A 25,141-nucleotide genomic window follows, 5' to 3' on the forward strand; every position below is an offset into this window, starting at 1 on the left:
TTCTCGTAACAATGAATGGCAGTGTCCTCATGACATTTTCTTTTATATTGCACATCTATAAAGGCTTATTACCATATTTGTCTCAAGCTCCTTTGACATGCTGAAAACAGAGACAGCACAGCACACATACAGAGTACATGCAGGTCCTGAAGCCCTGTCACTGCCAGTGCCTTGTGTTCTGATATGTGTGTGTTCTGATGTAGTCTGAATGCTGAGCTGGCATTGCCCAGCCTCTGGGCTGTGAGGTGCCAGGGCCTGAGGTTGATCATTTTCCCTTCTGAGACTAGGGAACATTAAAACAAACTGTCCTTCCATATAAATAGTTGGAATTCTGTTTGCACAACTGACTGGGAGCAAGGATTAGAACATCTGAAGCAGCAGTCCTGAATGGGCTTTCTTGTTTTTCTTTAGGATTGGTGAGTACGTCATCGGTCGCTCGCTCTGAGGGAAGAGAGACGTGGGATGTATTATAGCCGGTCTAAACTGTATGAGTTTTTGCTCGTCATATGCTATGAGACTGTTCTCGGTAGTTTCAATAGATCTCATAATGTTCTGCCATCCAAAGTAAAATACAAGAAATTGCCTTGTTCAAGCAATTAAGCTATATTGTCTGGTCTTGAATGTATCCATGTTATTTATACAATAATATTTCATGCAAGAGGAACACACCTAGTCAGATGGAATCATGAATGGAAAACACCCTTCCATGCTGTGGGTATGCGTGCCGACGTACAAGCATGTATGACATGTAGATTGTAATGTTTAAATACAACAAATGTGACCCCAGCGAGGTGAATGAAGATATTGTGATGATAATGTAAGGCAGAAATATGTGCGCTATTTGACAACGGAGTTTATAATCGCGTATGTTCTTTCGTGATCTCATATCCTGTGCCTCACGCCCTCACTTCCTCTTGGTAAGTGAGGAAGTTTCAGGCAGTTAATTCGACGCCTCATTCGTTGTTTCACTGAGCTGTCAACATTTAATTGTGAGGCGACTACATTCGATATAAAATATATATAGCCAGCTAGCTAGCTATACTTCTCTGCAACAACGTTTTTCTTTTTGAAAACAGCTGCTCTCGTCTTACTATGACTCTCAGGTGATCGTCAAAGAGTCCAGGTGGTTCTGGTAAGTGTCTTTATTTAATTTGAGCTCTCCACATTACCCCATGTGTTGGAGATTGCTTGCTTGCTTGCTAGCGAGCTAAAAGGCTGCGTTTAAACAGGCAGTCCAATTCTGATATTTTTCCACTAATTGTTCTTTTGACCAATTGCATTCACATCAGCTCTTTTTCAGATCTGATCTGTTTAGTCTAAAGACAAATTAGTGAGAAAAAAATTCTGAATTGGGCTGCCTGTCTAAACGCAGCCTAAGAAAGCTAACGTTAGCAACTAGCCACAGTGTCAGTCATGCTCAGCCATACCATAGTAGTGTAGCCAGTTCTTGTGTATCACGAAATGGGGATTCCTCCAGTCCGTTTGGTGTCTCTCCTGTGTTTCACATTGACAGCTAAACTAGAACGAGCGTCTTAAGCTAGTTATTCATCGAGCTCATTTAATTTCTATGAGCGAGCTAGCTTTGTTACTCTGTCATATTGGTCCCCCTCTCCCTATTATCTGAGAACATTAGCTAGTTAAGGTTACTTGGTTAACTAGCGAGAAAATGTTTTAGCTGCTATTGTATGCAGTTCATCACTGCGTTGTCTGTCTAAAGTCACTAAGATGACTAACATTAAATAACACAAGCATTTGCTTTTGTTACTTACTAGGTAGGTAGTGCATGGGTGCCTAACTTTGTCTGAAAGTGGGGGTGCAAAAGCTTGGGAGAGAGTGTCCACCCCCCAGAAAATTTGAGTGTAAACATTTTAACACAGTTTCTTAACGGGGGGAATTCATATTTATGAACGGAACACAACTATTTTTCTTAGGTTTAGCCACAAATTATACTGGAAAATAGCCTTTTTTGGTAAACATTATATACTGTATACAGAGATATTTGCAAAAAGCCACAGGATGTTTTTTCAATATATATATATTTTTTTTATATACATTTGAATACTTATATGTACTTTAAGTAAATACCTGCAGTCAACTTGCACAATACGTTAGGAGATAAAGAACATTGCGTTCTAAATTTCACTTGTCACAATATTATGAAGCTTATGGTAGTCCCCAGTCACATGTCACGTGGTGTTTGTCCGAAGCCTTGTGAGTCACTCACTGTTGTGCAGCATGCGCCAGGTGATCTAATTACTGTAAGGAATTCACAGCTACATGTTTGCCAGCTAGATATCTTATAACTATTAAGTTAACTGTCTAAAATGTGCTAAATGCTCTGCAGGTGTGCATTTTGGTTTGCTAATTTAGTAGGTAGTTAGCAATCTAGTTAAGTGGTTAGCTATGTCCTAAATCAAACATTTGCTTGGTAACAGCATAGAATCCCCTCGTAGATCAAGAGCCTTGCTACCTATTATTTGTTTTGCGCATGCAGCAAACTGTGAGTAGCATTTTTGAGTAACTTATTATAATTTTTTAAAATTTAAATTTCGGCAAAACAGTTAAGAACATTATTATTTACATATACTTGTATAGTTTAGGTCAGAAGCTCTACAAAATGTTCGAAGTGCACATTAGCATTTAGTTAGCATTCTCTATGGAATTGTACATGTACACTGAACAAAAATATAAACGCAACATGGACAATGTGTGGGAGCACTGGTTGGTCGGGCCAATTGAGGTAGTATGTACATGAATGTATAGTTAAAGTGACTATGCATATAAGATCAACAGAGAGTATCAGCAGCGTAAAAGAGGGGTGGGGGGGGGGCACAATGCAAATAGTCCGGGTAACCTTCTGGTTACCTATTCAGGAGTCTTATGGCTTGGGGGTAAAAACTGTTGAGAAGCCTTTTTGTCCTAGACTTGGCACTCCGGTACCGCTTGCCATGCATTAGTAGAGAGAACATTCTATGACTGGGGGGGCTGGGTTCTTTGACAATTTTCAGGGCCTTCCTCTGACACTGCCTGGTGTAGCGGTTCTGGATGGCAGGCAGCTTTGCCCCAGTGATGTACTGGGCTGTACGCACTACCCTCTGAAGTGCCTTGCGGTCGGAGGCCGAGCAATTGCCGTACCAGGCAGTGATGCAACCAGTCAGGATGCTCTCGATGTTGCAGCTGTTGAACCTTTTGAGGATCTCAGGACCCATGCCAAATCTTTTTAGTTTCCTGAGGGGGAATAGGCTTTGTCGTGCCCTTTTCACGACTGTCTTGGTGTGTTTGGACCATTCTAGTTTGTTGTTGATGTGGACACCAAGGAATTTGAAGCTCTCAATCTGTTCCACTACAGCTCCGTCAATGGAAATGGGGATGTGCTCGGGGCTCCTTTTCCTTTAGTCCACAATCATCTCCTTAGTCTTGGTTACGTTGAGGGATTGGTTGTTATTCTGGCAACACCCGGACAGGTCTCTGACCTCCTCCCTATAGGCTGCCTCGTCGTTGTCGGTGATCAGTCCTACCACTGTTGTGTCATCTGCAAACTTAATGATGATGTTGGAGTCGTGCCTGGCCATGCAGTCGTGGGTGAACAGGGAGTACAGGAGGGGACTGAGCACGCACCCCTGGGGAGCTCCAGTGTTGAGGATCAGCGTGGCAGATGCGTTGCTACCTACCCTCACCACCTGGGGGCAGCCCGTCAGGAAGTCCAGGATCCAGTTGCAGAGGAAGGTGTTTAGTCCCAGGTTCCTTAGCTTAGTGATGAGCTTTGAGGGTACTATGGTGTTGAACGCTGAGCTGTAGTCAATGAATAGCATTCTCACATAGGTGTTCCTTTTGTCCAGGTGGGAAAGGGCAGTGTGGAGTACAATTGAGATTGCATCATCTGTGTATCTGCATCCCTGTTAATGAGCATTACTCCTTTGCTAAGATAATCCATGTACCTGACAGGTGTGGCATATCAAGGAGCTGATTAAACAGCAAGATCATTACACAGGTGCACCTAAAAGGCCACTCTAAAATGTGCAGTTTTGTCACACAACACAATGCCACAGGTGTCTCAAGTTGAGGGAGCGTGTAATTGACATGCTGACTCCTGGAATGTCCAGCAGAGCTGTTGCCAGAGAATTCAATGTTTATTTCTCTACCATAAGCTGCCTCAAATGTTGTTTTAGAGAATTTGTCAGTACATCCAACTGGCCTCACAACCGCAGACCATGTGTATGGTGTTTTGTGGGCGAGAGGTTTGCTGATGTCAATGTTGTGAACTGAGTGCCCCATGGTGGCTGTGAGGTTATGGTATGGGCAGGCATGAGCTTCAGACAACAAACAAAATTGCATTTTATCGGTGGCAATTTGAATGCACAAAAATAGCGTGACGTGATCCTGAGGCCCATTTTGATCAGATCTGCATTCCCAATCATGTAGATTAGGGACTAATGAATTTATTTCAATTGACTGATTTCCTCATAGGAACTGTAACTCAGTACAATCTTTTAAATTGTTTCATGTTGTTTTTGTTCAGTATACTTTTTAGCATTGCTAACCTTCGGATTACAGAATATTAGTGGGGTTTGATAACAGCGCCCCTTGTGTTCAGTGCCAATATTACCGAACATCCCAGTATGACAGTCTCGTTACCGCACAAGCCTATTGGGGAGAAAGTGTTTAAATGACTAGACTACTAACCTATTTCCCTTCCCCTGAAAATCCCACCCCCAATAATTAAATAACAGGTCTGAAACCCTAGGAACTTAAACGTTAGCTTTTTTACATGGCACACTCTTACTTTCTTCTCCAACACTTTGTTTTTGCATTACTTAATCCAAATTGAACATGTTTCATTATTTGAGGCTAAATTTATTTTATTGATGTATTATATTAAGTTAAAATTAGTGTTCCTTCAGTATTGTTGTAATTGTCATTACAAATAAAAAATATATAAATCGTCCGATTAATCGGAATAGGCTTTTTTTTGGTTCTCCAATAATCGGTATCGGCGTTTAGAAATCATAATCGGTCGACCTCTAGTCTGAAACCCTACCAACTCTGTGACTCTCAAATAGCCTGCTCCACCCTGACAATCCCACCGACAGAGATGGATTGACAGGCCAAACTGTTAAGAATGTGTCCAGAATAAATCAAATAAAATGTTATTGGTCGCATTCACAAACTCAGCAAAAAAAAGAAACGTCCTCTGTCAACTGTGTTTATTTTCAACAAACTTAACATGTGTAAATATTTATATGAACATAAGATTCAACAACTGAGACAAGCTGAACAAGTTCCACAAACATGTGACTAACAGAAATGAAATGATGTGTCCCTGAACAAAGGGGGGGTCAAAAGTAACAGTCAGTATCTGGTGTGGCCACCAGTTGCATTAAGTACTGCAGTGCATCTCCTCATGGACTGCACCAGATTTGCCAGTTCTTGCTGTGAGATGTTACCCCACTCTTCCACCAAGGCACCTGCAAGTTCACGGACATTTCTGGGGGGAATGGCCCTAGCCTTCACCCTCCGATCCAACAGCTCCCAGACGTGCTCAATGAGGTCCGGGCTCTTCACTGGCCATGGCAGAACAAGGACATTCCTGTCTTGCAGGAAATCATGCACAGAATGAGCAGTATGGCTGGTGGGATTGTCATGCTGGAGGGTCATGTCAGGATGAGCCTGCAGGAAGGGTACCACATGAGAGAGAAGGATGTCTTCCTTGTAACGCACAGCGTTGAGATTGCCTGCAATGACAACAAGCTCAGTCCGATGATGCTGTGACACACCGCCGCAGACCATGATGAACCCTCCACCTCCAAATCGATCCCGCTCCAGAGTACATGTCTCAGTGTAACGCTCATTTCTTTGACGATAAACGCGAATCAGACAATCGCCCCTGGTGAGACAACTGCATCTTGTCAGTGAAGAGCACTTTTTGCCAGTCCTGTCTGGTCCAGCGACGGTGGGGTTGTGCCCATAGGTGACTTTGTTGCCGGTGATGTCTGGTGAGTACCTGCCTTACAAGAGGCCTACAAGGTCTCAGTCCAGCCTCTCTCAGCCTATTGTGGAGAGCCTGAGCACTGATTGAGGGATTGTACGTTCCTGGTGTAACTCGGGCAGTTGCTGTTGCCATAATGTACCTGTCCCACAGGTGTGATGTTCGGATGTCCCGATCCTGTGCAGGTGTTGTAACACGTGGTCTGCCACTGCGAGGACGATCAGCTGTCCGTCCAGGGAGACCGTATCGCTGTCTTAGTTGTCTCACAGTACGAACATTGCAATTTATTGCCCTGGCCACATCTGCAGTCCTCATGCCTCCTTGCAGCATGCCAAAGGCATGTTCACGCAGGTTAGCAGGGACACTGGGCATCTTTCTTTTGGTGTTTTTCAGAGTTAGTAGGAAAGGCCTCTTTAGTGTTCTAAGTTTTAATAACTGTGACCTTAATTGCCTACCGTCTGTAAGCCGTTAGTGTCTTAACGACTGTTTCACAGGTGCATGTTCATTGTTTATGGTTCATTGAACAAACATGGGAAACTGTGTTTAAAACCCTTCATAATGAAGATCTGTGTAGTTATTTGGATTTTTACAAATTATCTTGGAAAGACAGGGTCCTGAATATGGGACATTTTCTTTTTTTGCTGAGTTTATTTGGTAGATTTTAATGTGGGTGTAGCGAAATACTTGTATTCCTAGCTGCAACAGTGCAGTAATATCTAACAATACACACATCTAAAAGTAAAATAAGGGATTAAGAAATGTATAAATATTAGGACGAGCAGTGTGTGTGTTTGTAGATATACAGTGCATTCGGAAAGTGTTCAGAACCTCTTTTCCCGTCAATCTACACACTATCCCATAATGACAAAGGAAAAAACAGGTAAAATTTTTTTTTTTTTATAATAATAAATGAAATTTCACATTTACATAATTATTTAGACCCTTTTGTAATGAGACTTGAATTTGAGCTCGGGTGTATCCTGTTTCCATTGATCGTCCTTGAGACGTTTCTACATCTTGGGAGTCCACCTGTTGTAATTTCAATTGATTGGACATGATTTGGGAAGGCGCACACCTGTCTACATAAGGTCCGACAGTATATGTCAAGAGTGAAAACCAAGCCACGAGGTTGAAGGAATTGTCCGTAGAGCTCTGTGACAGAATTGTGTTGAGGAACAGTTCCGAGGAAGGGTAGCAAAACATTTCAGCAGCATTGAAGGACTCTAAGAACACAGTGGCCTCCATCATTCTTAAATGGATGAAGTTTGGAACCACCAAGACTCTTCCTAAAGCTGGCCGCCAGGCCAAACTGAACAATCGGGAGAAGGACCTTGGGAGGTGACCAAGAACCCGAGTTCCTCTGTGGAGATGGGAGAACCTTCCAGAAGGAAGAACAATCATCTCTGCAGCACTTCACCAATCAGGCCTTTTATTGTAGAGTGCCAGACGAAGCCACTCGGTAAAAGCTGCTTTGGAGTTTGCCAACAGGCACCGAAAGGACTCTGACCGTGAGAAACAAGACTCTCTGATCTGATGAAACCAAGATTGAACTCTTTGGCCTGAATGCCAAGTGTCACATCTGGAGGAAACCAGGAACCACTCATCTGGCCAATACCTTCCCTACGGTGAAGTGTGGTGGCAGCATCATGCTGTGGGGATGTTTATCTGCGGCAGGGACTTGGTGACTGGTCAGGATCGAGGGGAAAGCTGAACGGAGCAAAGTACAGAGAGATCCTTGATGAAAACCTGCTCCAGAGCGCTCAGGACCTCAGACTAGGGTGAAGGTTCACCTTCCAACAGGACAACGACCCTAAACACACAGCCAAGACAATGCAGGAGTGGCTTCGGGACAAGTCTCTGAAGTGGCCCAACCAGAGCCCGGACTTGAACCTGATCGAACATATCTAGAGAGACCGGAAAATAGCTGTGCAACAACGCTCCCCATCCAACCTGACAGAGCTTGAGGATCTCAAAATCAAATTTTATTTGTCACACTCGCCGAATACAACAGGTGTAGATCTTACAGTGAAATGCTTACAAGCCCTTAACCAACAATGCAGTTAGAAATATAAGCAATAAAAGTAAGAAATACTTAGAGCAGCAGTAAAATAACACTAGCGAGGCTATATACAGGGGGTACCGGTACAGAGTCGATGTGCGGGGAAACCGGTTAGTCAAGGTAATTGCGATAATATGTACATATAGGTGGAGTTATTAAAGTGACTATGCATTTATAATAACAGTAACAAGTAAAATGGGGTGCAAAGCAAATAGTCTGGAAGCCCTTTGTACCTAGACTTTGCGCTCCGGTACCGCTTGCCATGCGGTATCAGAGAGAACAGTCTGTGACTAGGGTGGGTGGAGTCTGACAATTATTAGAGCCTTCCTCTGACACCCCCTGGTATAGTGGTCCTGGATTGCAGGAAGCTTGGCCCCGGTGATGTACTGGGCCGTACGCACTACCCTCTGTGGTGCCTTGCGGTTGGAGGCCGAGCAGTTGCCATACCAGGCACTCATGCAACCCGTCAGGATGCTCTCGATGGTGCAGCTGTAGAACCTTTTGTTCTGCAGAGAAGAATGGGATTATCTCCAAAAAACATTGGTGTACCAAGCTTGTAGCTTCATACGCAAGAAGAATCAAGGCTGTAATTGCTGCCAAAGGTGCTTCAACCAATTACTGAATAATGGTTCTGTGTACTTATATAAATGTGATTTCATTAAAAAAATCCAAAAATACATTTGCATAACTTTCTAAAAAACTGTTTTTGCTTTGTCATTATGGGGTGTTGTGTGTAGATTGAGGGGGGAGAAAATACATTTTTAATCCATTTTAGAATAAGGCTGTAACGTGACAAAATATAAGGAGTCTGAATATTTTCCAAATGTATCGTCACTGTCTGGCTCACTGGCCGGTCTACATGTGCATTCCATCATCGCAGAATGATTAGGATTTGCCACAAGATGGGTCATACACAGACAGCGCAACATCACACGGCCCAGGATGTGAATAAGCAATTTTAAATAATGATTATAAGTAAGTGTGACCAACGTTATTCTCTTTTCCATGTACTGACTGACTCAGTGGGAGCACTAGAAATCATTCAACAATGTAACTCGAGAGTTGTCAGCTGGAGAATGGGGAGGTAAACTTGATTGTTAGATTTCTTTTGGCAGTTTTCTCTCTCAGCTGTAAACAAGTGAACTTGCCAGCTCAGCTACCTGTCAAGTCAGTCAGCTAGCTATAGCTTTCACAACTGATGGCCAGCTTTTTGAATGACAGTTGACACTACCGAAACACTGAACCCCAATGTTCATTATAGTTTTTTGTTTTTGATTGGATGATAGTCAGTGCCAGTTAGTCATATCAATGTTTCCTTCTGTAGTGTATACTATGCTTTCTCCATTTTTGTTACAGCGATAGTTACTCTGTACTACACACTGGTTTGATGCAGGTTAGACATCATTGGTAAATAATTTCTTCCCATGATTTTAAGCTTGATGGTTGAATTGTATTTAGATTTTTAGACGGATACAGCTTGGTTTGGAAATTATCTGCATTTTTCTGTCATACATTACTCTCTTTTAAATTAGTTCACATTATGTGGGACATTCATTCATTGTTGAATCTGGATTCTTATTCAAAATGAATGATAATGAAAAATCAATTAAAGCCGACAGTTGTTTCTAGTTAAGTAGGTTAGCTTATTGTTCCTGTTGGCTAAACCACATTCTACTTCTGTGGAAGTGACGTAGTGGTCATGTTTTGTGACATAGCATATTTTCTTTTGTCCATTGAAATGCTCTTCAGGGCTTGAGAATAAACATTATCCATGAGTGTATAGAAATTTGTGGGTGTTTTTCTAGTAGATATGATCAATGTAAAAGCAATGAATGAAGGTTGAATAGAAGGAAGTGGAGAACTATATGGAACTCTGCAAAAATATAATATGCGCAACTTTCTTTCCGGTTCCTTCCATTTTTTTTGCTCTTTGTATTAGTAGGCATACAGTATCAATATCCTTTGATACTGTATGCCTACATGGTATAATCTTATTTTGGAACCGGGCTGCCTCCCGGGCGTGAGCCAGGTGGCCTGTTTTAGCCGATTGTGATGTCTACTCAAAACAAATGCATTCAGAGTAATGAGTAGGATTCTGTGTTTTCAAATTCAAAAATGATTGCTTTTAGTTTTTATTGGGAAGGCAGATAAAGACTAACTTGACATTTCAAACATGTTTTATCGAAAAGATATGTTCTATGTTTCTGAAAATGTATCCTGCTCTGTTGTTGACAACATGACTGAGCAGCGCATATTTAATGTTAGCTTTTAAGAAGGGCGCTCCTCCCTCACTGCTTTTGCCCGCCTAGTTTGTCATTTTAGAAATATGCTCAAGTCTAGCCTAACTAAGGCAGATATTGTTAATGGTATTTCTTTTCTAACTGTCCAGAGGTGCTGTCATACCAATGATTAACCCATTATTTGTGTGGCTTTAAGTATGAGTCTGACCTTTCCTGTGGTGGTTCACCGGTCATGGCTAAGACTGGCCAAACTAAATATGATGCTGTAGGTTCTGTTGACCCATAGTGGGTTTTTACTACTGACTGATTCACTATTCCCTTTCAGGGATATGATACTATGATTATGAGGATTATATTGTCACAATCATCCTTTAATTGGGAAGGATGAGTCACTCTTTGAAATGCCAAATCATCATGAGACCTCTCTCCCTGGAGCATTTACTCATTTAGTCATTTCTGGCCTTCACTTGGTGCAGCCAACTGGCTGCAGGGGCAGTATTGAGTCGCTTGGATGAAAGGTGCCCAGAGTAAACGGCCTGCCCCTCAGTCCCAGTTACTAATATATGCATATTATTATTAGTATTGGATAGAAAACACTCTGAAGTTTCTAAAACTGTTTGAATTATGTCTGTGAGTATAACAGAATCAAATCAAGTTTATTTTATATAGCCCTTCGTACATCAGCTAATATCTCGAAGTGCTGTACAGAAACCCAGCCTAAAACCCCAAACAGCAAGCAATGCAGGTGTAGGAGCACGGTGGCTAGGAAAAACTCCCTAGAAAGGCCAAAACCTAGGAAGAAACCTAGAGGAACCAGGCTATGAGGGGTGGCCAGTCCTCTTCTGGCTGTGCCGGGTGGAGATTATAACAGAACATGGCCAAGATGTTCATAATGTTCATAAGTGACAAGCATGGTCAAATAATAATCAGGAATAAATGTCAGTTGGCTTTTCATAGCCGATCATTAAGAGTTGAAAACAGCAGGTCTGGGACAGGTAGGGGTTCCATAACCGCAGGCAGAACAGTTGAAACTGGAATAGCAGCAAGGCCAGGTGGACTGGGGACAGCAAGGAGTCATCATGGCCGGTAGTCCTGACGTATGGTCCTAGGGCTCAGGTCCTCCGAGAGAGAGAAAGAAAGAGAGGAGAGAATTAGAGAGCATACTTAAATTCACACAGGACACTGGATAAGACAGGAGAAGTACTCCAGATATAACCAACTGACACTAGCCCCCCGACACATAAACTACTGCAGCATAAATACTGGAGGCTGAGACAGGAGGGTTCAGGAGACACTGTGGCCCCATCCGATGATACCCCCGGACAGGGCCAAACAGGAAGGATATAACCCCACCCACTTTGCCAAAGCACAGCCCCCGCACCACTAGAGGGATATCTTCAACCACCAATTTACAATCCTGAGACAAGGCCGAGTATAGCCCACAAAGATCTCCACCACAGCACAAACCAAGGGGGGCGCCAACCCAGACAGGAAGATCACTTCAGTAACTCAACCCACTCAACCCCCTCCTAGGGACGGCATGAAAGAGCACCAGTAAGCCAGTGACTCAGCCCCTGTAATAGGGTTAGAGGCAGAGAATCCCAGTGGAGAGAGGGGAACCGGCCAGGCAGAGACAGCAAGGGTGGTTCGTTGCTCCAGAGCCTTTCCGTTCACCTTCACACTCCTGGGCCAGACTACACTCAATCATATGACCTACTGAAGAGATAAGTCTTCAGTAAAGACTTAAAGGTTGAGACCGAGTCTGCGTCTCTCACATGGGTATGCAGACCGTTCCATAAAAATGGAGATCTATAGGAGAAAGCCCTGCCTCCAGCTGTTTGCTTAGAAATTCTAGGGACAATTAGGAGGCCTGCGTCTTGTGACCGTAGCGTACGTGTAGGTATGTACGGCAGGACCAACTCGGAAAGATAGGTAGGAGCAAGCCCGTGTAACGCTTTATAGGTTAACAGTAAAACCTTGAAATCAGCCCTTGCCTTAACAGGAAGCCAGTGTAGGGACGCTAGCACTGGAGTAATACACTGCTCAAAAAAATAAAGGGAACACTTAAACAACACAATGTAACTCCAAGTCAATCACACTTCTGTGAAATCAAACTGTCCACTTAGGAAGCAACACTGATTGACAATAAATTTCACATGCTGTTGTGCAAATGGAATAGACAAAAGGTGGAAATTATAGGCAATTAGCAAGACACCCCCAAAAAATGAATGGTTCTGCAGATGGTGACCACACCACTTCTCAGTTCCTATGCTTCCTGGCTGATGTTTTGGTCACTTTTGAATGCTGGCGGTGCTTTCACTCTAGTGGTAGCATGAGACGGAGTCTACAACCCACTCAGGTAGTGCAGCTCATCCAGGATTGCACATAAATGCGAGCTGTGGCAAGAAGGTTTGCTGTGTCTGTCAGCGTAGTGTCCAGAGCATGGAGGCGCTACCAGAACTTGTCCGTGTAGACCAATTTGGGTTTCCAGTCTCTCCAAAAGAATGTGGTGAGAACTCATATGGCAGGCAAAAAAACTGAGAAAAAATCCAAACAGGAAGTGAGAATTCTGAGGCTGGTTGATTTTCAACTCATCGCCTATTCAATTCACTGTAATATATGGATCTGTTTGCACTTCCTACGCCTTCCACTAGATGTCAACAGTCGGTAGAACGTTGAATGAAGTTTATACTGTGTTGTGGGGCCGGATGTGAGGGGAATAAGTCAGTGGTCTGGCAGATTGCCATTTCCTGGTCACGCGCATTCCTCATATCGCCTTGCGTTCCATAACTTCTACAGACAGAAGGAATGCTCAGGTTGGAACGTTATTGGATATATATGATAACAACATCCTGAAGATTGATTCTCTACTTAGTTTGACCAGTTTATTCGACTTGTAATATAACTTTTTGAAGTTTTCGTCTGACGTTTGCCTGCATTTGCGCGAGCGTTTGGACGTGTACTATACATGGTAGCTACTTGGACATAAGTAATGGACATTATCGAACAAAACAACGATTTATTGTGGAACTAGGATTCCTGGGAGTTCATTCTGATGAAGATGATCGAAGGTAAGGGAATATTTCGGATGTCATTTCGTATTTCTGTTGACTCCAACATGACAGAGAAATGTTGTTAAATCTGAGCGCCGTCTCAGATTATTGCATGGTGTGCTTTTTCCGTAAAGTTTTTTTTAAATCCGACACAGCGGTTGCATTAAGAACAAGTTTATCTTTAATTCTGTGTAAAACATGTATCTTTCATCAAAGTTTATGATGAGTATTTCTGTTATTTGACATGGCTCTCTGCAATTTCTCCGGATATTTTGGAGGCATTTCTGAACATGGCGCCAATGTAAACCGAGATTTGTGGATATAAATATGCACATTATCGAACAAAACATAAATGTATTGTGTAACATAATGTCCTATGAGTGTCATCTGATGAAGATCATCAAAGATTAGTGATTAATTCTCTCTTCTTTTTGTGACTACTATCTTTCGCTGGAAAAATGGCTGTGCTTATTGTGGTTTGGTGTGACCTAACATAATCGTTTGTAGTGCTTTCGCTGAAAAGCATATTTGAAATCGGACACTTTGGTGGGATTAACAACAAGATTACCTTTTAAAATGGTATAAGACACATGTATGTCTGAGGAATTTTAATTATGAGATTTCTGTTTTGAATTTGGCGCCCTGCACTTTCACTGGATGTTGTCAAATCATCCCGTTACCGGGATTGCAGCCATAAGAAGTTAAGGAAATTAGGGTTTACCCCAAATCAAGGAACTCGAGTAAACCTTAGGATAAAAGTGAACAGGAAATGCGTTTATTTAAAAAAATAGCTAAACTGCTTGGGAGGAATAAATTATTTCTACTAGCCTATATTTATTTTTATTTTCTGTAATGAGGCATCTTGGAGGTAGGCTAAATCTTTGATAATAGGAGATTAGCCTGGCTGTATCAGCTTTAGTTTAAGTTAAGACTTGACAGTCTCCTCTTGGCCTTCTTAGTTTCCTCATGAATGCTCCAACTGCAGAGAATCTTGATGCAAGGCTCTTCAGCATCATTTTTCGCCTTGATTTGTATCCCATTGATAATGTCTATTTCATTCTCAGGATGTAAAGACCAGTTCCTTGTTGTTTTTCTGCGTCTGGCTGCAGGGTTCAGGATCACGGTTAGAAATGCCTCTTATTGACCTTGCCCAGTTGACCCCTGAACTCCCTGCTTTCTGGCATTTTCAAATGCATACAGGATGTCCTGGCCAAACTGGAGATTTGTAGGTGGTTAGTGAAGGCTTGGGAAGCACAGCGCCAATCTCCCCTAGGCCTGTGTACGTTTCACAGGTGAGCTGAAATACAGCAGCCTATGACAGAAGGTCTGCCAATGTTGGGACGAGAAATATTCTGACATGATGCAAGTCCCTTCAGCAGCCCGGCACTGTTTGCACTCCGAGCCCCCGGGCCACGTTGCAGATAGGGAGGCCTTTCTAGTCCCGGCCCTGCGGTTTACCTCCAACAAACCAGCAACCCCCATCACTTAGAGCGTGATTAAGAGCTTTAGATTTAAAATAGAAACAACCGTGAAATTTTGCACACCGGCGTGAACCAGAGAGACAAGCTTTTCTGCCAAAATGAGGAGTCCAAACTTGTGCCCTCAAGGACTGAACATTGAAGTGAGATGTTATGGCACGCTGAAACGATATCCCTAGGGTTGAGTCCTCACATGTATACTCACTAAACCCAGTGGGTTTTATAGCCTCACTGTTGCATGTGGACATAGACTTGTGATATATGTGGACCTCCTTCCACTTTGAAGTGCTTATCAAGCATGTCTCTCCTTGAAAGGCACTTACCTAGAGATCTAGCTAGCTAGTTCAGGATCAGAGGGAAGTCATTACCTCTGTCGTGTTTTTTGTATTACAAAATTAATTCATAAAGAGTTCCTCGGTTTGTTCCGAGGACCTACACTTGCCGTTCCGAGGGATACTCCGTGCCAAGAAGCGTGTGTCTCTTATGTAAAAATATAGCTTAATCTCTGAGGGTGTTATCAGCAGTTTTTCCCAGGCTGTAGGGCCATGCCACTGCCAATCCAGGAGCATGTGGCCTGATTTAGGGCTCCACGGCCGTTTTGATGTCTACATTTTGTTTTTGTCTTCTCCTCTATGGGTTCCTCTCTCCTGGCCTACACACACCTCCTGGCCTACACATACCTCTAGCCAGGGTGTCATCTCAGGATTCTCCTTTAGGGCCCAGTGCAGTCAAACTATTTTTCTGTGTTTTATATATTTCTACACTTCCCTGTTTTGAAGACTGCCTAAAATTTCTGCCTGGTGGGATGGAGTTTTGGCCTGCCTGGTGACACCAGGTGTTAAATTAGTTAATAGACCAATAAGAAAGAGTTCCGAACCTCTGCCAATAACATCTAGTTTTCATTTTTCTCACCTCCACTCATACCACTCCCAGGAAAATCCTTGCTTGAGAAATTGCTTTATTTTTGACCATTTTAATTGGAAACAGAGTAAGGTACTTGTTACCCAGAAATAATTTGATATTGAGATAATGGCTGCATTGGACCTTTTTAACCTCACTCCCTGATCTCATTTCTTATTTTTATTTTTTTATTATATATTGTATCCCCCCCCCGTCCTGGTTGGTGTATGAATGCCATCTCTAACATTAGCTCCATGGTCTTGTCTGTTCTGAGATATAGAGTTTGAGCGGTCTCCACTTAGGATTACTTGAGTCCCTCATCTTGACACTAATAAGATTGAGTGAGACCTGACTACGACTTTGGGCTATGGCTTAGAGTTAGGGAGTCCTACTGCATCTTAAGGTGAGTTTGACTAGGTGAGTCATGTTGTTTTGACAGGTTGAGATTAAGTTCAGCACTGCATAAACATTTGCAAAAGGCCAGTGCTCTTTATTTTCTGTTAAAACGTTAAGCTTTTTTAAATTTATTTTCTACTTCACCTCTAGACAACTAAGATACATTTTAAACTTGTATACAATCAATTCAACTTTAATTGCACCTGTTTAACAGAAATGTTTGCTCTTTTTTTGAATTAAACTCATACCACAAAATGTACAGTCGAGAGAGGGACACATGAATTGCAACCATGGATTTCACAGTACCTTGTCTGGTATTTGGCTCAGTAGAGGCTCTATCAAGAGGGGGGTTCACACTAGAACAAAAGCCAAGGCAGAGCTGACCTGCGAGTCGAGGCAGGGGGTCCAGGGTCCTGGCCAGAGCTGATCTGAGAGCAGGTGACCAAGCCCAAGGCCACTGGCGGGGGGGTGATCTACCACTGAATGTTAGCACGGCCGGGAACAAAGCCCTGTGATTAGGAGGGGAAGTGATAAAGAAAGCATATTGAGTTGAGAGCATGACTGCAACAAAACACTTTTCCTCCAAATGCTTCCATGAATTATGACCGCCGTCATTAGGTCAGGGCTTATTGTTAGCTATTCTCTCCCAGTGTCCAAGAACAGGAGAGGGAAGAGAAGGACTGGCGTCTGTCTCGTCTGAGCCATCCAAATAGCTGAGTTACTGGTTTTTGAAGGCTTGGTTTCCCTGAAGTCAAGCCTTTCATTCAGGTTGTTTTGAAATGTATGGAGCCGGTGTGAGGTGGCTGAATTGTTGCTGCTGCCTAAGAAAAGCCTCCTTGATGACAGAGAGTGCTCAACCATAGAGTGGCGTGTACAAATCTGCCCGGCTGCCATCACAACTGTTTTCATCCTGAGAACAAACTTGCTCGTGACATTTAGGACAAAAATGTTAAAGAATACAAAACAAACCTGCTGGGTAAAGACTGAACAGAGTCCCAGTCTGTGGATGAATCACATGAAGGTGATTATCAGGTTGGAGGGGCCGGATGGTTGTGATCTATCAGCCACGTAGGCTATACATATGAATATATACATCTGATGATGTTGGTAAACAAGTATCTCAGTACACCTCAGCACATTTGAAAGTAGGGCAATATGGCCAAAATCTCATATTCCGTAATTCATTTCATATAACGATACATATCACAATATAGCACATTCTCTGTAAATTCAGTGAATAAATCGTTTATATAAAATGACCACATTTAAAGGCCTATTTCTTATTATATTTTGAATATAACAATTAAAAGGTACTTACTCATTTTAATTTTAACTTTATTTAACTAGGCAAGTCAGTTAAAAACAAATTCTTATTTTCAATGACGGCCTAGGAACAGTGGCATAACTTCTTCTGGCTGCAAGCCCGAGGCCGGCCACAATATGACAACAGCCACTTCAAGTGCAGGGCACGAAATTCAAAATATATTTTTTAGAAATATTTAACTTTCACACATTAACAAGTCCCAATACAGCAAATGAAAGGTACACATCTTGTGAATCCAGCCAACATGTCCGATTTTTAAAATGTTTTACAGCGAAAACAGCACATATTTATGTTAGCTCACCACCAAATACAAAAAAGGACAGACATTTTTCACAGCACAGGTAGCATGCACAAAGCCAACCTAACTAACCAAGAACCAACCAAACTAACCAACAAACAACTTCATCAGATGACAGTCTTATAACATGTTATTCAATAAATCTATGTTTTGTTCGAAAAATGTGCATATTTCAGGTATAAATCATAGTTTACATTGCAGCTACAATCAGAAATTGCACCGAAAGCAGCCAGAATAATTAGACACCAACGTCAAATACCTATATACTCATCATAAAACATTTCTGAAAAATACATGGTGTACAGCAAATGAAAGACAGGCATCTTGTGATTCCAGCCAATATTTCCGATTTCTTAAGTGTTTTACAGCGAAAACACAATATAGCGTTATATTAGCTTACCACAATAGCCAGAAACACAAGCCATTTCCCAGTAGCAAAAGTTAGCGATCGTAACAAACCAGCAAAAGAAAAATAATTTGACTAACCTTGATAAGCTTCATCAGATGACAGTTCTATAACATCACGTTATACATACACTTATGTTTTGTTCGAAAATGTGCATATTTAGAGCTGAAATCAGTGGTTATACATTGTGCTAACGTAGCATCTTTTTCCCACAACGTCCGAATATTTTTCTGACACTTTTTCTGACACATATTCTGACCAAATAGCTATTCATAAACATAACTAAAAAATACATGTTGTATAGGAAATTATAGATACACTAGTTCTTAATGCAATCGCCGTGTTAGAATTCTAAAAATAACTTCATTACGACATCCAGCTTAGGTATAGCGAGAGAGTACCCAAAAGCTGGGCGCAAACGACTAGCACAACATGTTCGACAGATATATGAAATAGCATCAAAATGTTTCCTACTTTTGCTGATCTTTCATCAGAATGTTGTACAAGGGGTCCTTTGTCGGGAACAATCGTTGTTTGGATTTAGAACGGCCTTTTTCCCTCTCGATTTAGCAAGCACACTGGCCAAGTGGCGCGAATCTCTCCATGTCAACAAACGGAAGAGAACGGAACACGGCAAAACTCCCGAAAAAAATTCAGTAATCTAATAAAACTATATTGAAAACATACTTTACGATGATATTGTCACGTGTCAAATAAAATCAAAGCCGGAGATATTAGTCGTCCATAACGACAGCTTATCAGAAGGCAAATCCAGGTCCCTTGACGCGCTCTCCAGAAAACAGGAAACTGGTGACAAGTCATACAAAGAGCATTTATACGAGCCCAGATCAAGTTATTCACTCCATTTCTTCTCTCACTCCTTGTCGACATCTAGTGGAAGACGTATGAAGTGCATGTATTGAAATAAATATCAAGGACCTATATAGGCAGCCCCTAGAAGAGAGCATCAATTTCAGATTTTCCACTTCCTGTCAGGAAGTTTGCTGCAAAAGGAGTTCTGTTTTACTCACAGATATATATCAAACGGTTTTAGAAACTAGTGTTTTCTATCCAATAGTAATAATAATATGCAAATTGTACGAGCAAGAATTGAGTACAAGGCCATTTGAAATGGGCACCTTTTATCCGGCTACTCAATACTGCCCCTGCAGCCCAAACAGGTTAACTGCCTTGTTCAGGGGCAGAACGACAGATTTGTACGTTGTCAGTTCGGGGATTTGAACTTGCAACTAGTCCAACGGTTACTAGTCCAACGCTCTAACCACTAGGCTACGCTGCCGCCCCCTCTGATTATTTCTCCTTTTATTTAGAACCTTTGTGCAAATTTTCATTTAAGCATGTAACAAAATATATTAATTATAAAATCTGAAAAGGTAAATATATATGTTTGGGGTCTTGCCTGTTTTGCATGTTATTTTGTTACATATCAATTTGCATCTGGTACCTTGGGTCGAGTGTTCGCACCAACTCACGGAACCCCTGTTTCTCGACCGTGTAAATTTGGGGCCACGTTTTTGCAGATGTAAGTTGTAACGGCAGCTGTTATCGCCTTCCATCTTCTTGATTCTTTGCCATATGGTGTGCTGCGGGCAAAAGCCTCTTGCAACGTCAGAGTCGGGGGTTTGTTTTGAGCACTCTACTGTACTTTTGCATCTCATCCGTAGACTCTCTCCGTACTGTTTCACATGATTCTTGCGTGGGTGGTAAGAGGCTAATTAGAGGTGTTTGAGCCTGTTGTCTTGACCGGCCTGCGGCATATTTTGCAGAGGACGGTTTTCTGGTCCGTGTCAGACTTTTCATACCCAAATCACGTCCATGCGACCGAAGTAGCCACTCTTTTAGGTACGTGCTCTGTGTCATGTTCACTCTCCTCAATATTTTTTTGTGTTGCAAATTTCCTTCCACACGGCACTTGTGTGTATTGTCAAAAAATATTGCCGTAAAGTGTGATTTGCAACACAACTAAATAAACGATGAGCATACTATAAAAGAATAGACGTTTTTCTATCGTCACACGATATATATATATATCATCATATCGTCCAGGCCTATTTGAAAGTATTGAACTGATTTCACTCAGAACGTTGTTAGAAAACCAAGCTTTGTTTGAGTCACTTGTAGAAAAGGCTAAATGAAGTACAACTACAAATTGCCTGTGGAACTGTGTGTCCGTTAGCCTGTTGTAAAACGTGGTTCGGGTTTGTCCGTGATGTGCGGAAGTCCCTTTTTAGGGTTGCAAAGGGTCGGAAACTTTCCCGTTATATTTCTGGATATTTTCCATTGGAAGTTGAGCCCGGGAATTTGGGGAATTTTGCTTAAATTCAGCAAAAAAGTTAGCTTATAACAGTGAACCTTTTTTGTGGGATACACAAGGCAATCCTAGGTCTTGTTGGATATTGTTTTGTGAAACTATCCCAAATTCAATGGAATTGCAACCCTCTGCATGCACAGTGCATTCTTCCATCACATGCACAGCTGATTCTCAAGATCTTGCACACTAATGAGATGCTATTCAGCCCACACTACTACACTGTCTGAGCCAAGGACAACATACTTTCTGGTAAGTTTTGATTACAATACTGGGTGGGGTGAATATATTTTCTGTGACATACATTATTTTTTGTTAACTAGTAAATAGTAGCCTACAGCAAAGTGTGTTTTAAATCATTTCTAATCTTTTAACAATTTCTACTGGTTAGTTTTTGCTACCATGTGGGTTTTAGCTTGCTTGAGCCTGCTAACTGAGTGTTAATTCACCTGTTTCCAAACATGTTTCATTTAAAAACATTTATCTTACAAAGAAGTTGTTTAATCTAACTGCTTAACTATTTATCTGTAGATAGAGTAGTATTTATTTATTATTTAAATAATCTTTACAGGAAAATGCCACGGGCACTATCTGATGTGTGGAGACATTTCACTGCAGCTAATGTAGAAGGAAAAGCTGTGTACATTTTGCAAATACTGTGCTAAATCATATGTGAAGAATGCAACAAAGATGCAGAATCATCTGGCCAAGTGCATAAAGTTCCCTCAGCGCTCACAACAAGCAACCTCTGACAAAAGTCCCTGTACTTCTATTCGAGGTGAAAATGATGAATCAGATACCTTATCGATAGCAACAGCTCATGGTCCTCCTGGAATCAGAAGTGTTTTTGACTCAATGGAGGAACGTAGTCAGTGAAATGCTGATGAATGTCTTGCTCGAGCTGTGTATGCAACTGGTTCACCTCTGATGCTCACAGGCAATGTGTATTTGAAGAGATTTCTGAATGTTCTTCACCCAGCATACACCCCTCCAACCAGACATGCTTTATCTACTCATTTCCTGGATGCAGAGTTCAAGTGAAGGTCAAGCAAATCAGAGATAGCAGACTGTATTGCAATCATCTCTGATGGGTGGTTGAATGTTCGTGGGCAAGAAATAATTAACTACATCATCTGCACCCCTCAACCAGTATTCTAAAAGAGCACAGACACGAGACAACAGACGCACCGGTCTCTACATTGCAGATGAGCTGAAGGCAGTCATCAATGACTTTAAACCACAGAAGGTATTTGCACAGATGACAGACAATGCTGTGAAAAAAAAACTGCTTGGTCTAAAGTGGAGGAGTCCTACCCTCACATCACATCCATTGGCTGTGCTGCTCATGCATTGAATCTGCTCCTCAAGGACGACATGGCACTGAAAACAATGGATACACTCTACAAGAGAGCCAAGGAAATGGTTAGGTATGTGAAGGGTCGTCAAGTTATAGCAGCAATCTACCTCACCAAGCAAAGTGTGAAGAATAAGAGCACCACATTGAAGCTGCCCAGCAACACCCGTTGGGGTGGTGTTATCATGTTTGACAGTCTCCTGGAGGGGAAGTAGTCTCCAAGAAATGGCCAGATCAGTTTGCCAACATCAAGAGAATCCTCCTGGATGATGTATTTTGGGAGAGTGGTAAGCAGCCTGAAACTCCTGAAACCTATAGCAGTAGCAATTGCACAGATTGAGGGAGTCCATGCCATCTTGTCTGATGTTCACTCTGCTTGCAGAAATCCGTACTGCCCTGCCCACTTCAATGTTGCTCCAAGCAGAGGAAACTGCAGTTCTGAAGACTTCTGCCTGAAGCCCATACACGCTGCTATGTACATGTTGGACCCCAAGTATGCTGGCAAGAGCATCCTGTCTGGCGCAGAGATCAACAAGGCCTATGGTGTCATCACTACCGTGTCTTGCCACCTTGGCCTGGATGAGGGCAAGGTTCTTGGCAGTCTTGCAAAGTTCACTTCCAAGCAAGGGCTTTGGAATGGAGATACGTTGGCACGACTGCCATATTGTATCTCATCAGCCAGCTGGTGGAAGGGACTTTGTGGAGCTGAGGCTCTTTCCCCTGTTGCCTCAATCATCCTCCAAATCCCACCAACATCAGCCGCCTCAGAGCGCAACTGGTCCTTGTTTGGGAACACACACACACACAACAAAGCACGCAACAGGCTGACCAATACAAGGGTTGACAATGAAGATGAGGCGTCGAGAGGTCCAGGGAGGGGGTCCAGGGAGAAGACATGGAAGCCTGAGAGGAAGACAACCAAAGCTTTAGTTTCTAGACTATAATTTTACAGATATATGTTGAAAATGTTTTTGGGAGATGCAATGGATCATTGAGGATCTTTCAATATTTGTTTTCTTTTGTTGTTCAGTGAAATCATCCCATGTGAAGAGTCAACTCATTTAATTAAAGTTAAATTCATAACTAAATATTTTTTTTTCATTTAAATCTATTGGAAGGATTTAATCATTTGGAATTATGTCTACTTTTACCTTTATGTTTCTGTCTCTATATGATATGGTAAATATGTCCAATGCAAAAAAACATCTACATTTTAAATCGTATTAATATTAATTTGCATATATTCCTGTTAAATCCCACGGAAAGTGTCCACCTCTGAATATTCCCCAAAATGTGCAACCCTACTTGCAGTCAAAGTATCTGTATAATATAATTCAAAATAACATAACCCCCCCCCCCCCCAATCACACTCTCCTACTCGAGTTTGCCAAACGAAATAAAATAAAATGTTATTGGTCACATACACGTGTTTAGCAGATGTTGTTGCGGGTGTAGCAAAATGCTTGTGTTTCTAGCTCTGACAGTCTATGTATCCCTACTGTATGACAGTGGGCTTGCGTATGACTGGGCTTGCCTATGCGGGGTCCTACAGTCACAGACAGCCGGTTGACCTGAGAGCACATGAGTGGCGCAGCTGTGACACCCAGTATGGAACACTCCCACAGACAATGACAAGCTCCTTTCCCAACAGCTGGCCAGCCCTGTAGGACAGCTGAGAGGGAGAGAGAAGAGGCATGGGGGGCATTGAGTAACACCCATCTGATGACTCAGGAGTCTGTGTGTGTGTGGATGTGTTCTGCAATGATCTTGAAGGCTCCCGCCACCTGTATGAGTTGAACCTGACCCAGGCCTCTGTACCAGAGAGGACGGTGTTGAAGGGGAATGTCAGGGACAAAAAGGTCAACGGGCAGTTGGAATAAACCAGGACAGCCAACGATAAAAGGAGAATCAAAGATGCAGCAAGATGCTACAGAACGTGCAGCTGGCTAAATAAACATCTATTCAATCAACAATATGTGTAGTGTCTGCAGCAACAGTCTGTTTCAAAACAATTAGCTAACCTCCCAAGGGCCTGATTGCTCCACTCTAAAACTTCCCCAGTGTTTTGGTCATGAAGTGACTGCATTCCCTTACATCAACTTCTTTCAATCAAAGCTTCCAACATCAGCAACATATCAGCCCCAGACTGAAATCCAACCGAATAACCCATGGAATGTTTTATCACATATTCTGACAACATGATGGGAACGATGCCCAAAGCAAGGGACCAGGAAGTCACTACAGAAGGCTTCCCGATGGATGACCGCATCAGACTTCAAGATGCCCACGAGAGTATGGTGGCAGAAGGTTGAAATTCCCCACATTTAAAAAGGCATTGTGCCAGGTGCACTGGGTAGCAATGAAAATAAACACTTAATTAAAACATACACTGCTCAAAAAAATAAAGGGAACACTAAAATAACACATCCTAGATCTGAATGAATTAAATATTCTTATTAAATACTTTTTTTCTTTACATAGTTGAATGTGCTGACAACAAAATCACACAATGTATCAATGGAAATCAAATTTATCAACCCATGGAGGTTTGGATTTGGAGTCATACTCAAAATTATTAGTGGAAAACCACACTACAGGCTGATCCAACTTTGATGTAATGTCCTTAAAACAAGTCAATGAGGCTCAGTAGTGTGTGTGGCCTCCACGTGCCTGTATGACCTCCCTACAACGCCTGGGCATGCTCCTGATGAGGTGGTGGATGGTCTCCTGAGGGATCTCCTCCCAGACCTGGACTAAAGCATCCGCCAACTCCTGGACAGTCTGTTGGTGGATGGAGCGAGACATGATGTCCCAGATGTGCTCAATTGGATTCAGGTCTGGGGAACGGGCGGGCCAGTCCATAGCATCAATGCCTTCCTCTTGCAGGAACTGCTGACACACTCCAGCCACATGAGGTCTAGCATTGTCTTGCATTAGGAGGAACCCAGGGCCAACCGCACCAGCATATGGTCTCACAAGGGGTCTGAGGATCTCATCTCGGTACCTAATGGCAGTCAGGCTACCTCTGGCGAGCACATGGAGGGCTGTGCGCCCCCCCCCCCCCCCCCCCCCCCAAAGAAATGCCACCCCACACCATGCCTGACCCACTGCCAAACCGGTCATGCTGGAGGATGTTGCAGGCAGCAGAACATTCTCCACGGCGTCTCTAGACTCTGTCACATGTGCTCAGTGTGAACCTGCTTTCATCTGTGAAGAGCACAGGGCGCCAGTGGCGAATTTGCCACTCTTGGTGTTCTCTGGCAAATGCCAAACGTCCTGCACGGTGTTGGGCTGTAAGCACAACCCCCACCTGTGGAC

The 25,141-nt window shown here is 42.5% G+C and overlaps 1 protein-coding gene across 5 annotated transcripts in view; it reads left to right on the forward strand.

Moving 5' to 3' along the window:
• Positions 1-897: 897 nt before the first annotated feature.
• Positions 898-25,141, forward strand: part of LOC129867329 (polyamine-transporting ATPase 13A3-like) — a 61,826-nt gene continuing 37,582 nt past the window's right edge. For 4 of the 5 annotated variants that reach the window (XM_055940658.1, XM_055940659.1, XM_055940655.1 and 1 more), the window contains exon 1: positions 904-1,132. The gene's annotated coding sequence lies outside the window, so the exon portion shown is untranslated. Of the gene's footprint in view, positions 1,133-25,141 lie in introns of all 5 variants that reach the window. The other variant, XM_055940657.1, reaches the window with a different exon arrangement.

Source organism: Salvelinus fontinalis, chromosome 12 (genome assembly GCF_029448725.1).
Source record: "Salvelinus fontinalis isolate EN_2023a chromosome 12, ASM2944872v1, whole genome shotgun sequence".
Classification (NCBI taxonomy): domain Eukaryota; kingdom Metazoa; phylum Chordata; class Actinopteri; order Salmoniformes; family Salmonidae; genus Salvelinus; species Salvelinus fontinalis.